The sequence below is a fragment of the Balaenoptera ricei genome, chromosome 12 (genome assembly GCF_028023285.1).
Source record: "Balaenoptera ricei isolate mBalRic1 chromosome 12, mBalRic1.hap2, whole genome shotgun sequence".
NCBI classification, from domain to species: Eukaryota; Metazoa; Chordata; class Mammalia; order Artiodactyla; family Balaenopteridae; genus Balaenoptera; species Balaenoptera ricei.
In genome coordinates this window covers 15,379,022-15,400,039 of record NC_082650.1, presented here as the reverse complement: position 1 = coordinate 15,400,039, position 21,018 = coordinate 15,379,022, and the positions used below count along the sequence as shown (strand labels likewise).

Genomic DNA, 21,018 nt, shown 5'->3' with positions numbered 1-21,018 from the left:
CAGGCTCTCTGCTACACATTTTATCAGCATGACCTCATTCAGTCCTCACCAGTATCCCGTGAGGCTGGTATAATTATCCTCATCTGAGAGAGAGAGAGAGAAGAATCAGAGGCTTAGAAGGTTCGGTGACTTGTCCACGTACAGCAAGCGAGTGGGATTTGGACTTAGGTCTGGGGGACCCCAGGGCCCAGGCTCTCAGCTGCTGTTCAGTACTGCAGCAGGAAGAACGTCAGAGCCAAACCACCACGAAGCTTTCTCCCTGGAAAAGCTATTAGCCTGGAAAATAAGACCGACGTCCAGCCAGGAGCCGGTTCTGCTGTGCTTTCTTATTCCACTTGGTGACCATGCTGCGGCCTCCTGAGAATGTGGGCTGAAGGGCGGGCAGGAAGCAGGACAGCAAGCTGGCCAGGCTGCTGGCTCCTGCAAAGTCAGGTCTCCACAGTAAGTTTCACTTTTTTGCCCTAAAGTAATTGAAATCTCCCCAAATTAGATCCCTCCTTATTTCAGCATAATTAAAATATGTATGAGAATAAAGGCATTCTATTTAGATTATGTTTCCTCCTATCCTCCACCACGAATATTTGTATTCATAATGCAATCAAGAGTTGGTTGCCTGAGAATCGGGTCCCTGAAGCAGACAACAGCTGACTCTCAGCTATGCAGTGAAGATTCACTGGTCTTCAAATATTCTCCCAGTCTGTTTTAACCATGATTGTTTCCGTCCCCGTTAACCACAGCATTAATTAGGGCACTTAGCAAGAAGCACATGGGGCATGTCTGCATGTCACCAGTGACCCTCGGACAGAGAAATAGAGAAAAAAGCAAGAAAAGACAGCAACGGTACAAGTGAACATTGGCTGCCCGTGGGATATTGCAAAACCATGGCATATTTGCATTTGTTGATGAAAATCATTGCAAATCAACCTAGGAATTAGATAACAACAACATCAACAAATCATTGGAAGATCTGTACAATGACACTACGTAGACATTAAGAATGAGTCAGATCTCTAACAGAGCAAATCAATGGATGAAGCTTTGGAAGTTGAAGCCAAGTTGAGCAATCATCCTTGCGGGCACGGAGACAGGTCTGAAAACAGTAATGGGATCCTTAAACAAGAAGCAACCAATGCCACAACAAACAGCCTGGAGAAAGAATCGCAAGGACACCATAGAGGAGCAGCTCAGGTGCAAATAGCAGGAATGTAAACCCAAGCGTGACTTTCTCCCCAGCACCTGAGTGACTAAAGCTCCTCACCACGGCTTAGTGAAGAGGAACTGACGGCTGTAAGCAGAACTCTGCTGACCAGCATTTGTATTCTGTCATATGTACTTGTGCTTAAAACACTGAACACACAAACACACACACACACACCTTTAATTCTTAAGATTCAAATATTCTCTTTTTTTCCTATAAAGTCCATAATTCCAAGGCCTTTGGTGGTACCTTCGCAAAAAAATTTCTGCATTGGATACTAACTACCAACAACCAAAATCTGTTACCTGGTACGGGTAAAACCCAGTAAACTGCACTGTATTAGTTAGTTATGGCCACATATCAAATTAACCCAAACCTTAGTGACTTAAAGCAACAATTATTTTTAATTATCTCTCATAATTTCGGTGGGTCAGACATGTGGGTCACAGAAGGAACACAGATTTATCTCTGCTCCACAAGGACTGGAGCCTCAGCTGGAAGGTTTTCGGGGTGTAAGCTGGAATCATCTGAGGGCTTGGTCACTCGCATGTGTGACAATTAATGCTGGCTGCCAGCTGAGGGCCTGACTGGGACTGTTGGTTAGAACCTCCACCCATGGCCTCTCTGTGTGCCCTGGGCTTCCTCACAATATGGCAGCTGGGATCCAAGGGCAAGCATCCCACAAGAGGGAACCAAACAGAAGCTCTGTCCTTGTTACGATCTAGCCTGGAAGTCACACAGCTTTGCTTCCACTGCACTCCATTGACCAAGGTGGTCACAAGCCTATGCCCAGACTTAAGGGGAATGAACACAGACCCACATCTCAATGGGACGGATGTCAGCCACACAGTAAGAAGGGCATATAGAGCGGGATACGTATGGAGGGGTGGCCATCTTTGGAAGATACAACCTGCCCTTACAGAATTCTGCTTTAAAGCCGATTTCTGTAGGAAAGTGCACCATGGTTTAAAGATTTCATGAACAGGAGAGTCTTAGGTGGATCCTGACACATAATTGGGGAATATTTGGTGTCCGGTGACATGGTGGGTGATAGGATTAGAAAGGTAATGTTAGGGCCAGATTTCAGAGAGTCCTAAATGATATATTAAAAGTGTGGTCTTTATTCCAGGGACACGGAGGAGCCACAGAAGTATTTTCACGAAAGATTTCTCTCGAGGCCCTGGAGAGAATGGATTAGAGAAAAGGGGAGGCAAGTCCAACTGGGAGCTAAGTAAAGTGGTCCAGGTGAGATATGTCAGCACTCTGGACAATGACATTTACCTGCATCTTTGAGCAACCAGCCTGTACCTTCTGTCCACTTTGTTTCTCTCTGATGACAAATTCAGCGAGGACCCCAAATCGTTTCAGCGTCTCATATTAATAGATTATAGGTCTCAAAGACATACATTTGATATGTAGTTTGTATTTGTAATCATACACATACAGCATAAAACAGCTTGCCTTAAAATGACACTTCTCACATGGCTATGAAATTATATAAAGCATTCATTTTGCTTATAAGCCCCACAGACTTCCTCCTACAGCTTCTTTTCGGACTTGTTTTTAGTGTATCACTTGAATATATTGCTCGGGTCCCTCTGTCCTCCTTTTCTGTCTTTGCTTAGCCCTTAGCATAAATCAAAATCACAGAGCAAATCATGTCCCTGGTTCTCTAGAAACTTTGACTGATGGCTGAGCTATGATCAGAAGTTCTAGGGGTCCATGGGCTGGGAGGGGGGACAGGGACATGACACAGACATCTCTAAGAATCTGATGACAGTTCACAGGGAGTGTGGGCACCCCCAAGTGGACTTGTTGTCTCATGAGACGGCACGTAGCTTTGGGGTACTGGCTTGAATCAACAGGCTCCTATGAATCAGCTGGCGATCGTCACCTGGATGAGGTCAGAGTGGTCACAGGTACTCCGGCCCCTGAAATGAGGGCTCTGTCTGACTTGAAACAGTCATTCATCTCTTTGAACTTCAGTTTCTCAAGATGAGAATGGTAATGAAGACACTTATCCCCTGGAAGCAATGTCCTGACGTGCTGGCCATCAGCTTAGAAATCTGTGTTTGCTTATGTGCACGATCAAGGCAAATGTAACCTGTCCTTTCAGCCAACTCTGCTGAGGTTGCTTTTACAACTATGACTGGTAGTTAGGTTTACTCTTCAATTGCTTTATTTAAACTCGAATCTAGTTATATAAACATACCTCAGCACAATTTATAGGCTGGTGATTCTTTCTATCATAGCTGACTTGTTTTTCTTCTTGAAACAAACTCTTGAGTCTAGACTTTGTCAGGTTGATACATGAGGGTGGGGACTGTTTATACCGAAACCATATACACATTCCAGACACGTGCCTTGTTACTGATCCGAAATAAAGGTGATGAGCCTTTGACTTGTAAAGAGACACTCAAGAGATTGTTTGAAGTGCAAACTCTGATCTATTACTAGAAAGAGGCACGAAGAGTTCCTCAAAACTTTCTTTGCTGCTTTTGAAGAGGCGGGCGTTAGGGAGGCAGCAACTTTATTTTATTTATTTATCTATTTTTTTTGGCATGCGGGATCTTAGCTCCCCAACCAGGGATCGAACCCGTGTCCCCTGCAGTGGAAGCTCGGAGTCTCAACGACTGGACCGCCAGGGAAGTCCCAGACAGCAACTTTAGATCAATACAGGAGAGAACTTTCTCATGATATAAACTCTTCTACAATGAAAGGGGCTGGGGAATCTCTAACTAGTGACTTTTCTCACAGGGGAAATGCTTAAACAGAACCGATTGACCATCTTCAAGAAATGGTAGGAAAGGGTTTAATCAACCAACGGGAAAGGAGATGGATTTGGAGGTATCTTTCCATTCAAATATCCTTTCTTAGATGTCTCCAATAAGCCTATGAGGATGAAGATAAGATTTTGTTAATGGTTCAGTCCTAAAAACAGATCTTTGCAAACAGTGCGTGTGGATAGCCTACTGAGGGTGGGGTTTGTGCGGGTAGGGTGAGGATATGGGTGCATGTGTACAGTGCTATGCTGGGAGTTTTAGGTCAGGTGTGTTGTCCAAAGAACATATTTCTAAGCTTTCAAAACACAGACAAAAATTATGCTCAATAGGTCAGTATCCGGTGGCTTCTCCATTCTAGGGCTGAGAAAATAAAACTGGTAATGGCAAAGTTTACTTTGCCAGCCTGTCAGAGACTTCAGACTGTTGGGAGGGGGATTCTAGCAGAGACCAGGCCTAAAGCAGTGAGGAGGGAAGGGAAGGTCTTGGTCCTTCAGAGGGGACTGACCTTTATGGCCCGCTCACAGTCAGACTAGTGCTAAGGTACATGAGGTGCAAATCAGTCCCTGAAGCTCTATGGTGATGGTACATTTTCATTACAAATAAGCCTGAATGTCATTACTTGGTTTCTTCATAACAGAGGTATCACCTCACACCGGTCAGAATGGCCATCATCAAAAAATCTACAAACAATAGATGCTGGAGAGCGTGTGGAGAAAAGGGAACCCCCTTGCACGGTTGGTAGGAATGTAAACTGATACAGTCACTATGGAGAACAGTATGGAGGTTCCTTAAAAAACTAAAAATAGGGCTTCCCTGGTGGCGCAGTGGTTGAGAATCCGCCTGCCAATGCAGGGGACACGGGTTCGAGCCCTGGTCCGGGAAGATCCCACATGCGGCAGAGCAACTAAGCCCATGCGCCACAACTACTGAGCCCGCATGCCGCAACTACTGAAGCCCGCGCGCCTAGAGCCCGTGCTCCACAACGAGAGAAGCCACCGCAATAAGAAGCCCGCACACTGCAACAAAGACCCAACACAGCCAAAAATAAATAAATAAAATCAATAAATTAAAAAAAAACAAAAAACTAAAAATAGAACTACCATATGACCCAGCAATCCCACTGCTGGGCATATACCCTGAGAAAACCATAATTCAAAAGGACACATGTACCCCAATGTTCATTGCAGCACTATTTACAATAGCCAAGACATGGAAACAATCTAAATGTCCAACTACAGATGAATGGATAAAGAAGATGTGGTACATATATACAATAGAATATTACTCAGCCATAAAAATGAATGAAATTGGGTCATTTGTAGAGATGTGTATGGACCTAGAGTCTGTCATACAGAGTGCAGTAAACTAGAAAAAGAAAAACAAATATTGGGATTTTCCTGGTGGCCCAGTGGTTAAGAATCCGCCTGCCAATGCAGGGGACATGGGTTCAAGCCCTGGTCTGGGAAGATCCCACATGCCACGGAGCAACTAAGCCCGTGCGCCACAACTACTGAGCCTGCACTCTAGAGCCTGCGAGCCACAACTGCTGAGGCCGGGCACCACAACTACTGAAGCCCACGCACCTAGAGCCAGTGCTCTACAACAAGAGAAGCCACAGCAATGAGAAGCCCACGCACCGCAACGAAGAGTAGCCCCCGCTCACCGCAACTAGAGAAAAGCCCGTGGGCAGCAAATGAAGACCCAATGCAGCCAAAGATAAATAAATAAAATAAATTTATAAAAAAAGAAAAACAAATATTGTATACTAACGCATATTTGTGGAATCTAGAAAAAATGGTACAGATGAACCTATTTGCAGGGCAGGAATAGAGATGTAGAGAACGGACATGTGGACATGAGGGGGGAAGAGGAGGGTGGGACGAATTGGGAGATTAGGTTTGACATAAATACACTACGTAATGTGTAAAATAGATAGCTAGTAGGAACCTGCTGTATAGCACAGGGAGCTCAGCTCCGTGCTCTGTGACGACCTAGATGGGTGGGATGGGGGTGGTGAGAGGGAGGTCCGAGAGGGAGGGGATATAGATATACATATAGCTGATTCACTTCACTGTACAGCAGAAACTAACACAACATTGTAAAGCAATTATACTCCAATAAAAAAAAAGAACTTCATATGAATCAGCACATGAAGATTGATAAAGTTCAGAAGCTGTGTCTTCTAATAAAAAGGGTAACATATATATATACATGAATGAGTATATATACATATATGTGAATATGCATGTGTGAATTATATGTATGTATATATGTATATATATGAATCAGTATATATGTGTATATATATAACGTATAAATATATATACATTATATAGACATTCATATATACATTTGTGTATGTATACATATATATACACATATATACATTTGTATATATACATATATGTTCATATATATATACATTTGTGTATATATGTGAATATCTATATTATATATATATATTTACATACAAATGAATTCCTTCCCCATGTACTACCAGAGAGTAAAAATACAGAGATGGAACTGTGCTCTCATCACTAGGGCTGGAAATGCGACCTAAATTAGGCTTGTGAAAGCCAAGCCTAAGACTTTGGAGAGTGGGGTTTCTGAAGGAACAAAGTACTAGTTTTTCCACTTAGGTTGCTGAGTTGGTAGGAGGTAAGCCTGGAACTGCCAGGGTACCACCTAGAGACTGGCATCTTGAGAATGAAGCCAACAGAAGAGAGGGTGAAAGATGGAGACAGGGACAATATCCGGATGGCATCCTGGATTCAGTTACAACTAAAGCTGTTCAGTTACTGAGCCAGTAAAAACACACTTTACGTTACACCCATTTGAGTTGAATTTCTTTGACTTGCTATCTCAAGAAACTTAATAAATCAGAGCAAAAGCCAAACTATAAAGATGCACTATGGGGCTTCCCTGGTGGCACAGTGGTTAAGAATCTGCCTGCCAGTGCAGGAGACAGGGGTTCGAGCCCTGGTCCAGGAAGATCCCACATGTGGAGCAACTAAGCCTGTGAGCCACAACTACTGAGCCTGCACTCTAGCCCGCGAGCCACAACTACTGAGCCCGTGTGCTGCAACTGTTGAAGCCCGTGTGAAGCCACCACAATGAGACACCTATGCACCGCAACGAAGAGTAGCCCCCGCCCTCCACAACTAGAGAAAGCCGGCGCACAGCAACAAAGACCCAACGCAGCCATAAATAAATAAATTAAATTAAATTAAATAAATAAATAAATAAATAAATAAATAAATAAAAAGGTGCACTATGAAGAGTTCAGTCCAATCCCTGCAAGTGGCACATGCCTGGGTGTCCGGCTGGGCTGCCTTGAACAGGCCTAATGAGAAAGGTTCAACTTGGTGATAACTTTAAAACTTTCTGATTTGTGTCTTAAACCTTTATTCTCTGAGCTTCAGAGATACAACTGTATTTTTTTTAATATTATTTGCTTTCCAATAAGGAAGGCTCATGAATCATTGGGAGTTTGGTCTGTGTAGTGATTGTGGAAATATAAGTGGTTCAGCAAGTGACTCCCAATGCATCCCTGAGGAGTAACATTTTATAAGGAGCACTGAGATATAGCTATCTTTAAAAATAATGCTCATTTTAACTTGATTTTTTGCATTTGCCAAAGTAAAGCAGGTTTGCATGATCTCAAGTGAATTTGGTCCAGGCCTGGGCTCTCCATTCCTTTATCCTGTGCTAGCTCATGTTCTTTGTTCTCAATTTATGATGAAGTGTGGAAAACTTAGGAAAATTATCGCATGCTCAGGTCTAGTGGAAGCAGTTGGCCATATTGAACGTTGGAAAGTTTGTTTCCTCTGAGGGATTGTGGAGTTTCCAAATTCACTTTACTAAATATACCTATTTAATTTGCATCCAGTTAGAGAAAACAGCTGGGTAGAACCTGGAGCATGGGATATTAATTCATTCATTCAGGGGTTAGAGTGTGAGGTGATTCATCCAGATGAATGCATTTAAATTGCTCTAATCTACAAACTGGAGCCAATGCTCTGTACTTTGAAAGCTTGCAAATGTTTCCTTTACAACATGTTTCCTGCAACGCTCAGAATGATGGTGCTAATGCAGTCCCACTTGTTAGGAGCATGCTTTTTTAAGCAGAGGAGTGATGTGATCCGTTTTACATTTTAGAAAGATCGTTTTGATGCTGCCCAGAGGATGGACTAGAGAAGAGCAGATGGGGCAAGAAGGCCAGTTTAATGACAGTCCAGTCAAGAAATGACAAGGAGGTAGCCCAGGAGGGTGGGAGACAGTAACTAAGAAACTTCACTTAGTAGGGCGCTGGTAGGGGGTTAAATAACGCCCTCTCCCCAAAAAAGACATGTCTACCCAGACCTGTGAATGTGACCTTATTTGGAGAAAGGGTCTTTGCAGATGGGTTCAGAATCTTGACATGAGGACTTTCCTGGTGGCGCAGTGGTTAAGAATCCGCCTGCCAATGCAGGGGACACAGGTTTGAGCCCTGGTCCGGGAAGATCCCACATGCCACGGAGCAACTAAGCCCATGCGCCACAACTACTGAGCCTGTGCTCTAGAGCCCGCGTGCCACAACTACTGAAGCCCATGCACCACAGCTACTGAAGCCCACGCGCCTAGAACCCGTGCTCCGCAACAAGAGAAGCCACCACAGTGAGAAGCCCGTGCACCACAACGAAGAGTAGCCCCCGCTCACTGCAACTAGAGAAAGCCCACGCGCAGCAATGAAGACCCAACACAGCCCCCCAAAATTAATTAATTAATTAATTATTTTTAAAAGGTATCTTGACATGACATCATCCTGGATTAAGCAGGTGTATCTATTTGGCATCCATTCATCACAGGGCCAATGATATTAACTGTATTTTCTTATTTTCTGCATTCTTGATGGTCTGGCATCTGTGAGATTTCAGAGGGGCGTAGTAGCTTCATGTGGTTGCCAAGGTCCAAACTGCATCCGGGAAGCAGATTACAGAGCTAAAAAGAAACAAAGGTGACAAGCACCTTGATGTAGAGGATGTCAAAGAAGTGATGGGTTTGGGTGTGGAACCAGCTGTCCACATGCAGTGGAAATCATCCAGGATGGTGGTCGAAATAGACATGGAGAGAAAGTCTGAAACGGATTTTCAAAGCCCAGTGCATAGGGCACAGTGATCCCTGTGGACGGAAGGAGAGAGACAGAGCTGGTGGCAGGGATGTGAGGGAAAACATGGACATTGGCAAGAAGGTTGGAAAAGTCAGCAAGTGAATAGTGGAGTGTGGGAGGATGTTTTGGGTAGAATTGTGTCCCCCCAGCATTCACATGTTGAAGCACTAACCTCCCTACCCCGGTACCTCAGAATGTGACCTTATTTGAAGATGGGGCTTCACAGAGGTAATCAAATTAAAACGTGGTCCTGGGGTGGGCTTTAATCCAGTATGACTAGTGTCCCTATAAAAAGGGGAAATTTGGAGACAGATGTACTTAGAGGAAAGCCACCATGAAGAGACACAGGAAGAAGACGCCCATCTACAAGCCCAGGAGAGGGGCCTGGAACAGATCTTTCCCTCCCAGCCCTCAGAAGGAATCAGCCATGCCAACACCTTAATCTTGGACTTCTAGCCTCCAGAACTGTGAGACCATACACTTCTGCTGTTTAAGTTGCCTAGTTTGTGATAAGTTTTTAAGAAGGTAGCCTCAGCAAACGAATACAGAGAACCATAGAGAAGTCTTCTGTCTATGCTGGAATTCTCCCAGAAACATGGGGCTACTCACACGGTTAAAAGAATTAGCTTGAGGCGAGTAATTGATCTGGTTCTCACACTTCGACCTTTTCCTCTTCTTCTCTCCTGGCAAATAAAGGCTTGTTTGCAGCCAGCCACCCAATAATTAAGGAGATGGGGAGGGAACACATCAAAGTGGCAAACCACGCACTGTCTTTGTTACTTGAGTGATGTGCTGCATACTCCTATCCTCCCAAGGGCCAGAGGAGTAAATGGCCCGCAGCTGTCTTTGGGGAGCATTGAGTACGTAAATTTGGGAGGATTTATCCATTTGGTCAAAGGAGCATCTTGAATACTGGTGTCTAGGCAGATGCCTCTGGTGTTTTTATTCCTGTAACCTCGGCTGCTTCACCAGGTTTCAAGTATGTGGCTTTCCTCCCACTCTCTTCCCCCTCCACTTTCTCCCAGCACCCCACCCCCACCCCAAGTCAGCTCTGCTTTGGGTGGGTCTTGGACAAAGCAAATGTAGAAGGCCCAGATCTGGGACAAAACTCCTCTTTTCTATTTGCCTTCCCTTCCAGTTCTGCCCTTCTCTCGTCCAGCCTTTTGCATCTCCACTTTAACTGAGGGATCCTGAGAGCTTAAAGACCATTTTCAAATCTCAGAGGAGGAAATCATAACAATGACAGATATCAGAACTCAATTCAGTCACCTCTCAGAGAAAGCAGGAATATTTAAAATCTGTATCAATATAGCACCAGAAAACAGATTTTTACACTGACAGATCGCCGCCTAGCATCTACTTAGACTATTATTTTTTCGTGATTTTTCTGTAGTTAACGTAACACAGATTGGAAAATTGATAAAAGGGAATTAAAATGCACTTGGAAAATATGAAGTTCTATATAAATTGTAATCATCCTTCTTAGCTGAGGTTGCTCTTCCATATCAGCTTTCATCCTCCATGCCTTTCATCATTTCTCGTTATCTTGCATTGAATGCAGCAGACTATTCAATTCTCTATTCTCTCTATCAGCTTTTAAGCTACGGATACTATGACTATACAGCTGAGGGAGTTTATTTTGCAGAAGACTTATAGAATCTTTGGGAGTTCCTCTGCTTCCATAGAACCCTTTGTGGGATGAAGGAGGGAAGAGATAGATTGGGCAGAGAGATACAGATATATAGCCCAAGGATTTTAAAATCATGGAAACCTCAGTTAAATTGTCAGGAGACCAGAAGGGGGCGCTCCCCCGTTCTGTGACAGTAACAGAGCCCAACAGGAAGAAGAAAGATTTCTCTTCTTTCCTGGCAAAGACTCAGCCAATGAAGAGCCATGGGCTCTTTGTTTACTTCAGCCCTTCCAACTTCCTTTTCCTCTCTATAAAAGCCTTCTCCTTCCCTTGCCTGTGGGGACTTGCTCAAGGCTGCAGACACTGAATTGCAATTCTCTACTGAATCTGAATAAACCCATAATATCTGCCAGTCTGTTTGTTTCAGGTCAACAATATAAAAATATCAATATAGACCAGGGCTCAGCAAACTTTTTCTGTAAATGTAGGCTTTGCAAGCCACATACTCTGCCACATATTCTTTGTTCTTATTACAACTCTTATCAGTGTAATAACCATTCTGAGCTCTCAGCCCATACAAAAACAGGCCACAGACCATAGTGTACCAACCCATGATATAGGCCATCCAGATGAAAAAATTTATTTGTATTTGGAGTTTCATAGAAAATGTTACCAACGATGACCGTGTGTCATGAGTAAGAAATAGGAAGATAGAAATGTTTAAAATGTGATGCATAATAACAATTAGGAATAATCTGATCTGAGCATTTTAGGACCAGTTTTTTTAAGCAAGTGCTTTAAATATTAAATGTTTAATATTTAGGTATTCTAAAGTTAACTTTTAGCCTAGCGCGGGAAAAAACCTTCACTTGGCTTTTCTCATATCAAATTGGAATTTTACTTTCTTGTTTTCATATGTATCTTTTATTCATTTTCAAAGAGAAAAATGGTCTTCCCCACTGAAATTTCTTTCCTGATAGACTGAGTTGAGTAGAGGAAGAAGGACTGTGTTTCATCAAAACTTGTTGGTTCAGCAGAAAGACTAAAAGCCCAACAGTAGCAAGGAGATTTGGGTTCTAACCAGCCAATTACTAGCCCCATAAACTTGAGCAAGAATCTTGATTTTTTGGGGGCTCAGCTTCTCTCTCAAGAGTGTGGGAGGATCAGATTAAATCATATGCAAAAGGACTTTATGACTGTCAAAAGCATATATACATGTAGGTTATTACCTTTTCATTTTCCATTCTTCACGCCTAAATATGCCAGTGCTCAAAATGATTTCCAAAAGCCCGTTCAAGCCTAATGGAAATATTCATCCCTTTTCATCCCTATATCCATTCTTTAACAAACATGTACCAAGACCTGGGTACTGCAGTTGGTAAGAAAACAGAGTTTCTAAGGGCAGAAAACCCTGCCCTTAGAGGGTTTATAGCCTCAGGAATTGTTGCAATCATGGCTCAAAGGGAAGGGGAAGCGGTGCTGGGGCTCAACACCTGGCTTTTGATGTGGTGTTTTTTGGGCCATGTGAGATCTTAGCTCCCCAACCAGGGCTCGAACCCGGGCCCCGTGCATTGGGAGTGCAGAGTCTTAACCACTGGACCGCCAGGGAGGTCCCCATTGGTGTTGTGCTTCGCTTTAGGGATTTTGAATCTTCTGCGATGAAATAAGGTTAAAACGTACTCATCGAATAGGCATGGAGTGGCTAGTGAGTGGCTAGGAATACATTTAATAGGCAACGTTCAAAAGATACAAAAAAGCACAGGGAACTATATTCAGTATGCTGTGACAAACCATAATGAAAAGAATATGAAAAAGAATATATATACATATATATATATATAACTGAATCACTTTGCTGTACAGCAGAAATTAACACAACATTGTAAATCAACTATACTTCAGTGAAATATTTTTTAAAAAGATATGAAAGAATCTGCAATCAAAAGGCACTGTGCTGGGTCACTGCAGTCAAAAGTCAAATAGGGTCTCCCCCCGCAAATTCATGTCCACCTGGAACATATGTATGTGACCTTATTTGGAAGTACGGTCTCTGCAGATGTAATCAAGTTAAGATGAAGCCAGGCTGATGAGGGTGGTCTTTAATCCGATATGACTGGTGTACAGACACACAGGGAGAACACCTCGTGACAACGAAGGCCAAGACTGGATTGGAGTAATGCACCTACAGGCCAAGGAATGCCAAAGATTGCCAGCTAGGAAGAGGCAAAGAAGGATCCTCACCTAAAACCTTCAGAGAGACACTGGCCTTGCTGACACATTGATTTCCGAAGGCTAGAAGTCTGGAATCAAGGTGTGGCAGGTCACGCTCTCTCTCTCTGATGGCTCAGGGGGGATGGGGGGAGGAGGGATCCCCTCTACCTTCTGTGTGGTCAGCCATCCTTAGTGTTCCTGGGCTTGAAGCCGCATAGCTCCAATCTCTACCTTCACTGTCACGTGATGTTCTCCCTGTGTGTCTGTCTCTCTTTCCTCCCTCTTAGAAGGAATCTCGATACTCCTGTATGACATCATCTTAACTAATTATAGCAACAACAACCCTATTTCCAAATAAGGTTACATCCTGAAGTTGCAGGAAGAAATGACTTTGGGGGTGACGCTCTTCAACCCAGTACAGGTGGCAACTGTTTACGTGGAAGGAAAGCTCTGCGAGGTAGAGTGTGGAGAGTGAGAACCAGTGTAAACACAGAACTGTGGGAAACTCCTCCATGGTAGGGGAAGAAGGAGAGCCCACACAGAGACCTGAGGAAGGGTGGTCAGAGAGGTGGGAGGAGAAACAGGAGAGAGGGGCGTTCTGGAAGCCAGAGATACTGAGGGACGGGGAAGAGTTGACTTCAGTGACAGCAGTTTTTGTTGCATGATGGGGCCAGAAACCAGAGGACAGTGGGCTGAAGAGCAAATAAAATTCTTCGAGTTCCAAATGTGTACGTGTTGTTGATATCCTGTCATCTGTTTTTCTTTTTATGAAATTGTTCCTATAATTTGGTGCTAAAAGTGCTCACAAGGGAGGAGTTCAGGGCTGTCCAGGATGTGTTTTCCCACATCTCTGGCTGAGAGGTGAAGTCCAGTGAATCACGGCTCCTCCTCTTCCCTGCACCCCCTTTTCATAGAGCAACCTGGACTCTTAATGCCTTGGGTATCACAAACACCACACCTATAAATGTGACCCAGGCAAAAAATGTTAAAGGCAAGGAGAAGTGCATTTGGCCAGACCTTTTATGTGATGCGTGGAACTTCTACCCCCAGCTACCAATTTGGCTTAGGAAATTTTTAATCAAGTTCCCTTAATTCTATACTTATACACAAAAACGGTTTTTTGCAGCTTACAACATATATTGAAGTTTTATAGCTATTTTACAAACACCTTATTTGAACCTCAACACACATTTATTGGGAATTCCCTGGCGGTTCAGTGGTTAGGACTCTGTGCTTCCACTGCAAGGGGCATGGGTTCAATCCCTGGTCAGGGAACTAAGATCCCGCCTGCCCTACAGCACGGCAAAAAAAAACCCCAAAACGCCCACATGTTTATTAATTCCTAGTATTATCCTCATTTGAAAGCTGAAAAATTGAAGCTCCAGAAGTTATGTTAAATTGCCCAAAGGCAAACGGCAGATCGATGGGGAAACTGGGATAAAAGCCTAGGTCTTCAAAGCCAACCTGCGTTCTTGAAGTAGCCGGGGTTGTTCAATGGTAGCTCCGTGATCATGGGTAAAGCAAAATGGAGTCCCAGTTTCATCTCTTATCTTCAGTCCTCACCTCCTCCTCGTCCTCCTCCTTTCCTTCTTTTTATGGAACTGATATTTGATGAGTGACTGTCATAAGCCAGGCCTGTGCTAAGCTGGAGATAATAGTGGTGAACATGCCAGGCACTATTTATCCTGCTTCATGGATGTCAAGACGCCTGCAGATGGGCAGGAAGCTGGCAATTAGAGCACCGTGTGCTCAGGACCGCATCAGGCTGAGCCCAGGGGACCCAGAGGGCGTCAGGCAGGCGGTGCAGCCAACCCAGAGGATGGGCAGAAAAGGTTTCCATGAGAAATCACATCTGGGCTGAAGGGTAAGCAGTGAGGTGTGTCAGCCCCAGGCACACACACACACACACACACACACACACACACACCAGGGTCCCACACCTCCAAGTCAGGAGGGGCAGGCAGAATCTCACCAGCCTCTCCCTCAGGCAGCTCCTCTCCTGGGTGCTGGCCCCATCAGCCATCTCTTAGGCGGGCACACTTCCAGGAAAAGCAGAGGCCCAGGTCTGCAATACCTGTGCAGCTGTTATTTAATCCTCATCTCTTTCTAACTAAGAAGGGGAGGAACAAGAGACCTGGAAGAGCCCCTGCCTTGTTCAGAGCTGTAACCCAGATGCCCAGTACAGGGCCTGCACTCAAATCCCCTGGAGGGAAAATGAATCAGACTGATGCCCTCTCCCTTCAAAACTGGCCACTCTGATCATGGCGAGGAGGGTCAGGGAGGAGCCTTGGGTAAGAGAAGCTCCTGCATCACAGGGGTTTGAAAAGTCAGAAATACACCCTGCAGATGCTCCAGGTCTGTTGTCTGCCTTTGATCACCAGCCGTCACCTGGCACTTGGTGAATGTGCCTCCCCAGCTGGAAAGTTCCTCCCCAGTAGGAGAGATTCAGGTTGAACTAAACCCAATTGACAGTTAATGGGGGCATCTGGGCAAATTCAACTCCAGTAGCAATATTCTCTACTTTGCTCATCCACTAAATGGAGCTCCTACTGTCAAAATTATTCTTGCTCTGGGCGTGAAAGAAATGTGTACCAAGCACTACTAACCAACTAGTCACTCTTGATTGACAGTGACAGGCAGGTGATATCAAGGGCCCCCACAAGAAATTTTAATCAAGTTTCCTTTAATCTTTGGGAAAATCTCACATGAAAAGGGTCCTCTATGTTCCTTGCACTGCTCTCCCCACGATGCCCGGCCTCTCGTGCTGTATCTGTATTTATTTTGTCCCTAGTTGAGTGCCAAGATTGCTCTGGTTGGGACAAAACTTGAGAGTGGCTGTTGTCCAAGCCTAAGGCTGTTTCCAGCTGGCCCTAACCCTCCAGATGTTTCTCTACAACAGCTGAACAGAGATGAGGAGTGGCCTGCACACTGTACTGCAGTTTCCAGGGGACCCTGACTGTCCGCTTCACGTGTTTGGGAACCTGCCATGCCCACCCCTAGTTAGAGATGCAGCCCTTGAACCACACCATCTATTGATAGTAATATTTATTGAGCACTTACTATGTGCCAGGCACAGTTATTCATCCCCATTTTACTGATGCGGAAACTGAAGCATGGAGAGTGTAAGTAACTTGTCCAGAAGGTGAAGGACACAGACTTGACAGCCCTCAGGCAACAGAGGCGCCATGCTTATCTTTTTTGTTATGGCCATTTTGTTTAGCCAACAAGGAAAAAAATGTTTCACACTTGAAAGGGGTCTAAAGTGACTCAGTTACACCCTTTAATCTGGAAATTAAAACTGGTGAAATTCCAATCAAGACAAAGGCTGCACAGAAAACCCTCCTTTAAAATGCAAATGTGTTTGAGAGAATGACTTTGGGTTTTTTTGTTTTTGTTTTTTGGGGGTTTTTTTTGGCCGTGCTGTCAGGAATCTTAGTTCCCTGACCAGGGATAGAACCTGTGCCCCATGCAGTGGAAGCACGGAGTCCTAACCAGTGGTCCGCCAGGGAATTCCCAGTCATTCTCAAGAGAGAAATGACTTTGGATTGGAGAGGGAACTGGGTGAGGACAGGGACCTTCTTATCTGTGTGCCCAGCACCCAGCAAGATACCAGTAGTGCATGCCCAGTAAGTGTTGAACAAATTTGGGGGAGTAAGAAATGGTATTGTGTCCTTTGTTTTCTGAGCCAAACTTGTTGAGTGATTGTCTTGCCCTCCTACTAAACAAGTTAAGCCCTAACTGTAGTAAAGAACAAAATCTAGTCCCTGTCTCAAAGGAGCTTCCAGCCTCCTGGGAGGATAGACCAGTACAGACAGTTATGGAAAGTAGGGCCACAGTTGGGTGTACAGAGCATCACACTATGGGAGCATGTGGTGGGTGCCCTAACCCAACCTTGAGGGGCAGGGTGGTGGTCAGGGAAAATTTCGCAAGGACATAACACCTAAGCTGAGGGCTGAAAAGGGGAACTTAGCTGTATGAAGATGGCAGAGAGCAGCCAGATCAAGGCCCTGGAGGTAAAAGAGCGAGGAAGGCACAGTGAGGAATTTCAAGTAGTACAGGGAGCCTGGCATCCGTGGGAGTGGGGAATGCTGGGGGTCCCAGGAAGAGAGTCTTTAGGGGACTCCAGAGAGGTAAGGAGGGGCCAGATCACAGAGGGCTTGTATACATCCAGCTTGGCCAGGTCTCGCCTATTTCTTGGCATAATTATTAATAGTGTCCCCGCCGCTCACTAAAGTCACTCACTATTTGGGCAATTATACAGACATAATATAGACTAAGGATTTGGCCTTTATCCATCCAGTTGCATTGGAAATGAAGAGAAGAGGACATACTTGAGAAACATTAAGATGATAAAATAAATAGGATTGCAAGGGACTTCCCTGGTGGCACAGTGGTTAAGAATCCACCTGCCCATGCAGGGGACACGGGTTCGAGCTCTGGTCCGGGAAGATCCCACATGCCGCGGAGCAACTAAGCCCGTGTGCCACAACTACTGAGCCTGTGTGCCACAACTACTGAAGCCCACGCACCTAGAGCCCATGCTCCGCAACAAGAGAAGCCACCACAATGAGAAGCCTGCGCACCGCAACTAAGAGTAGCCCCCGCTCGCCGCAACTAGAGAAAGCCCACGCACAGCAATGAAGACCCAATGCAGCCAAAAATAAATAAATTAAATAAATAAAATTTTTTAAAAATAGGATTGCGATTAGACCTGGGGGGAGAGGGAGAACGAAGAGTCCAGCTGTGCCCATGTGTAGCTGACCACCTGCTGTCAGTGGGTCTCCATCACAAATCACTTGGGTTTTGTTTTTTGTGTGTTTTTTGTTTTTATAAATTTATTTATTTATTTATTTATTTTTGGCTGTGTTGGGTCTTCGTTTCTGTGCGAGGGCTTTCTCCACTTGCGGCAAGCGGGGGCCACTCTTCATCACGGTGCGTGGGCCTCTCACTATCGCGGCCTCTCTTGTTGCGGAGCACAGGCTCCAGACGCGCAGGCTCAGTAGTTGTGGCACACGGGCCCAGTTGCCCCGCGGCATGTGGGATCTTCCCAGACCAGGGCTCGAACCCGTGTCCCCTGCATTGGCAGGCGGATTCCTAACCACTGCGCCAACAGGGAAGCCTTGTTTTGTTTTAACAAATGCAGATTCACATTAACCTAGAGCCCCACGATCAGAGTCTCCGGGTGAGAAGCCAGGAAACTTTAGGGTTAACAAGCTGCCCAGGTAGTTTTCCTGCAGATGAAGGATGGAAACCACAGGAACCTTGAGTGAAGGGGGTTGGGGGAGGGGAGCGGGGAGGACAGCAGGTCTGCTCTGGGGCGGGACTGCCTTGGGTATCCGGGCAGAAGTGGACCTCAGCCCCGGGGGGATTGGAGAGAACGTAAACTAAGAGCCATAAAGAGCTAAATACCACCTGCGCAGAGGCGCCTCGGCTGCCCTCACACTGAGTGACGTGTGCTGAGCAGAGGGAAAGACAACAGGAAGAAGGAAAGCAACAAGAGCCAGGTCTCTGCAGGGAGCAGGGGGGCAGGAAGGGAAATTGCAGGAGTGTCACCCCCACGCAGGATGTTCCCTTGCACTCCTGTCGGTCCCGGGCCTCCTGCATCCTGCACAGGTCAGGGCTGGACACCTAGCCCCCGCTGCCCTCTGCCCCCGAGAGCCTGAGAGGGAGCTGCAAATAGAGCCCATGCCTCTGGGTTCCCAAAGGCTCATTTTGGGGGGGAAAGAAAAGAATTTAGAAAAAGAAAAAAAGAAAAGCCCAACTTAGAATGACAGGCAGGCCTCGGAAACCTTGCGGGTTCAGTTCCAGACCACTGCAATAAAGCTAATATCACAGTAAAGGGAGTCACACGAATTTTTTGGTCTCCCGGTGCATAGAAAAGTGATGTTTACACTGTACTGTCATCTATTTAAGTGTGCGATAGCATCATCTCTAAAAAAACAATGTACATGCCTTCACTGAAAAATACTTTATTGCTAAAAAATGCTACCCATCATCTGAGCCTTCAACGAGTCTTAGCAGTGACGTCAAAGATCCCGGATCACAGATCACTACTGTAACACATATAATAATTATGAAAAAGGTTGAAATATTGCGAGAATTGCCAACACGTGACACAGAGACAAAAAAAGAGCAAATGCTGTTGGAAAAATGGCACCAATAGACTTGCTCGATGCAGGGTTGCCACAGACCTTCAATTTGTACAAAATGCAATACAGCAAAGCGCAGTAAAATGAGGTACATGTGTGTCGTCGACACACACAGGACAGGGAAGGCCAGGTAAGCCAGCCTGACAGGGAGGCAACAGCCTGGGAACAGCTCCTGCAGGTGGAGCTGAACACTCGCCTCCCTTTTAGGAAAGGGCTGGCTGTCTCCGCAGCGGTCAGCTCCAGGAAGGCAGCTGCTGGCAGGCTTCTTCTCTGTGCACCAGTACTTGGGCTCAGATCGTGCTGGGCCGAAGCCTGTCGATGCTTTCATTCCCTTTGGCTTCCCCCCCTCACATAACATAATCGCCTCCTGTAATTGCTGATGGCCTCCATCCTCAGGGCCTTCTCCAAAATGTCTACATTCCTTCTCAAATGCAGAGCCCAAACGGCCACGAGTGGCCAGTCCACTCCAGGCTCCTCATCCTTATTTGCCAGACTTTTAATACTGTCTTAGCACACTGCTTGGGTTCAGTTGACGGCTCCCGGGGAGCAGCCTGCCTTTCCCAGCAATCTAGGAAGTGAAAACATTCTGCCCCGTTTCTTACCTGGCTGGTTTATGCTTCTCACTTAATTGAACTGGTGCATGTCAGATACTATTCCAAAATTTCCCCAGCTGTGTTTCTCAGAGCATGAGTACTATCATATGTTCCTAGCCCAATGATCAAATAAGGTGGGAGGGAAATTATGTCCCCCTCTGTTCCTTGGAGATTTGCAGTGGCATGAGCACGCAGAAGGCCCTGAGAAGTCCTGCAGTTGTCTAATTTAGCGTCTCCTGCTTATTAGCTTACGCCTCACACTCTAACTGCCAGCATCAGTTTCTGACCTCCCAGGAGTAAGGGCTGTCCTGGTGCTGGATGGACCCCTTCCCAGGCCCGTCCCCCTAAAGCCTCCACGTGGCAAAATAACACTCCCCCTGACACCCCCATGTGGCTGATGACAAGTCTCAGGCTTTCTTCTTCCCCCAAATGAAGTGTCTTTCATTGCTTATTATTAGTATTATTCTCACAAATACTTTTCACTATTGTTATAAATTACGTATTAATTACAGACAACATAGAGAAGCAAAAGAACCTAAAACACCCACTTTCTCAAGGAAAACCACTGTTGACATTCCCTTCCAGATTTTTCTGTGTATATATACATAATACATGCATTTATGTTATTTTTTTAATGAGATCACACCATGATGTATTTTTTTTAATAAATTTATTTATTTTATTTATTTATTTTTGGCTGTGTTGGGTCTTCGTTGTTGTGCGCGGGCTTTCTCTAGTTGCAGCGAGCGGGGGCTACTCTTCTTTGCAGTGTGCAGGCTTCTCTTGTTGCGGAGCTCGGGCTCTAGGTGCGCAGGCTTCAGTAGTTGTGGCTCTCGGGCTCAGTAGTTGTGGCTCACAGGCTCCAGACCGTGGGCTCAGTAGTTGTGGCGCACGGGCTTAGTTGCTCTGCGGCATGTGGGATCTTCCCAGACCAGGGCTCAAACCCATGTCCTCTGCATTGGCAGGCGGATTCTAAACCACTGTGCAACCAGGGAAGCCCCATAATGTATTTTTATACAAGAAAATTGGTAACATCTTTCCACATCAATAGTTACATTTCTGTAATGTTATTTTAATAGTTACGTAGGATTCTTTTGTATGGCTGCACCATAATTTATTTAATTGATCCCCTCCAAGGCATTCAGATTGTTTCCAACTTTCCTTTATTCCAAACAGCATTGGGGTGAATATATTTAGCATTAAATCCTTGCATGTTTTCTTGGTTATTTCCTCAGGATAGACTCCCAGCAGTAGAATCATAATGTTCCTTTTAACATGGGGCTGAGATCACTGGTGTACACCAAG

General features: G+C 45.2%; 1 protein-coding gene across 4 annotated transcripts in view; it reads left to right on the top strand.

Moving 5' to 3' along the window:
• MTHFD1L (methylenetetrahydrofolate dehydrogenase (NADP+ dependent) 1 like) overlaps positions 1-21,018 on the top strand; it is a 283,519-nt gene that overhangs the window by 218,062 nt on the left and 44,439 nt on the right. For 3 of the 4 annotated variants that reach the window (XR_009506127.1, XR_009506128.1, XR_009506129.1), the window contains exon 28: positions 2,328-2,443. The gene's annotated coding sequence lies outside the window, so the exon portion shown is untranslated. Of the gene's footprint in view, positions 1-2,327; positions 2,595-21,018 lie in introns of those variants that run through there. The other variant, XM_059940989.1, reaches the window with a different exon arrangement.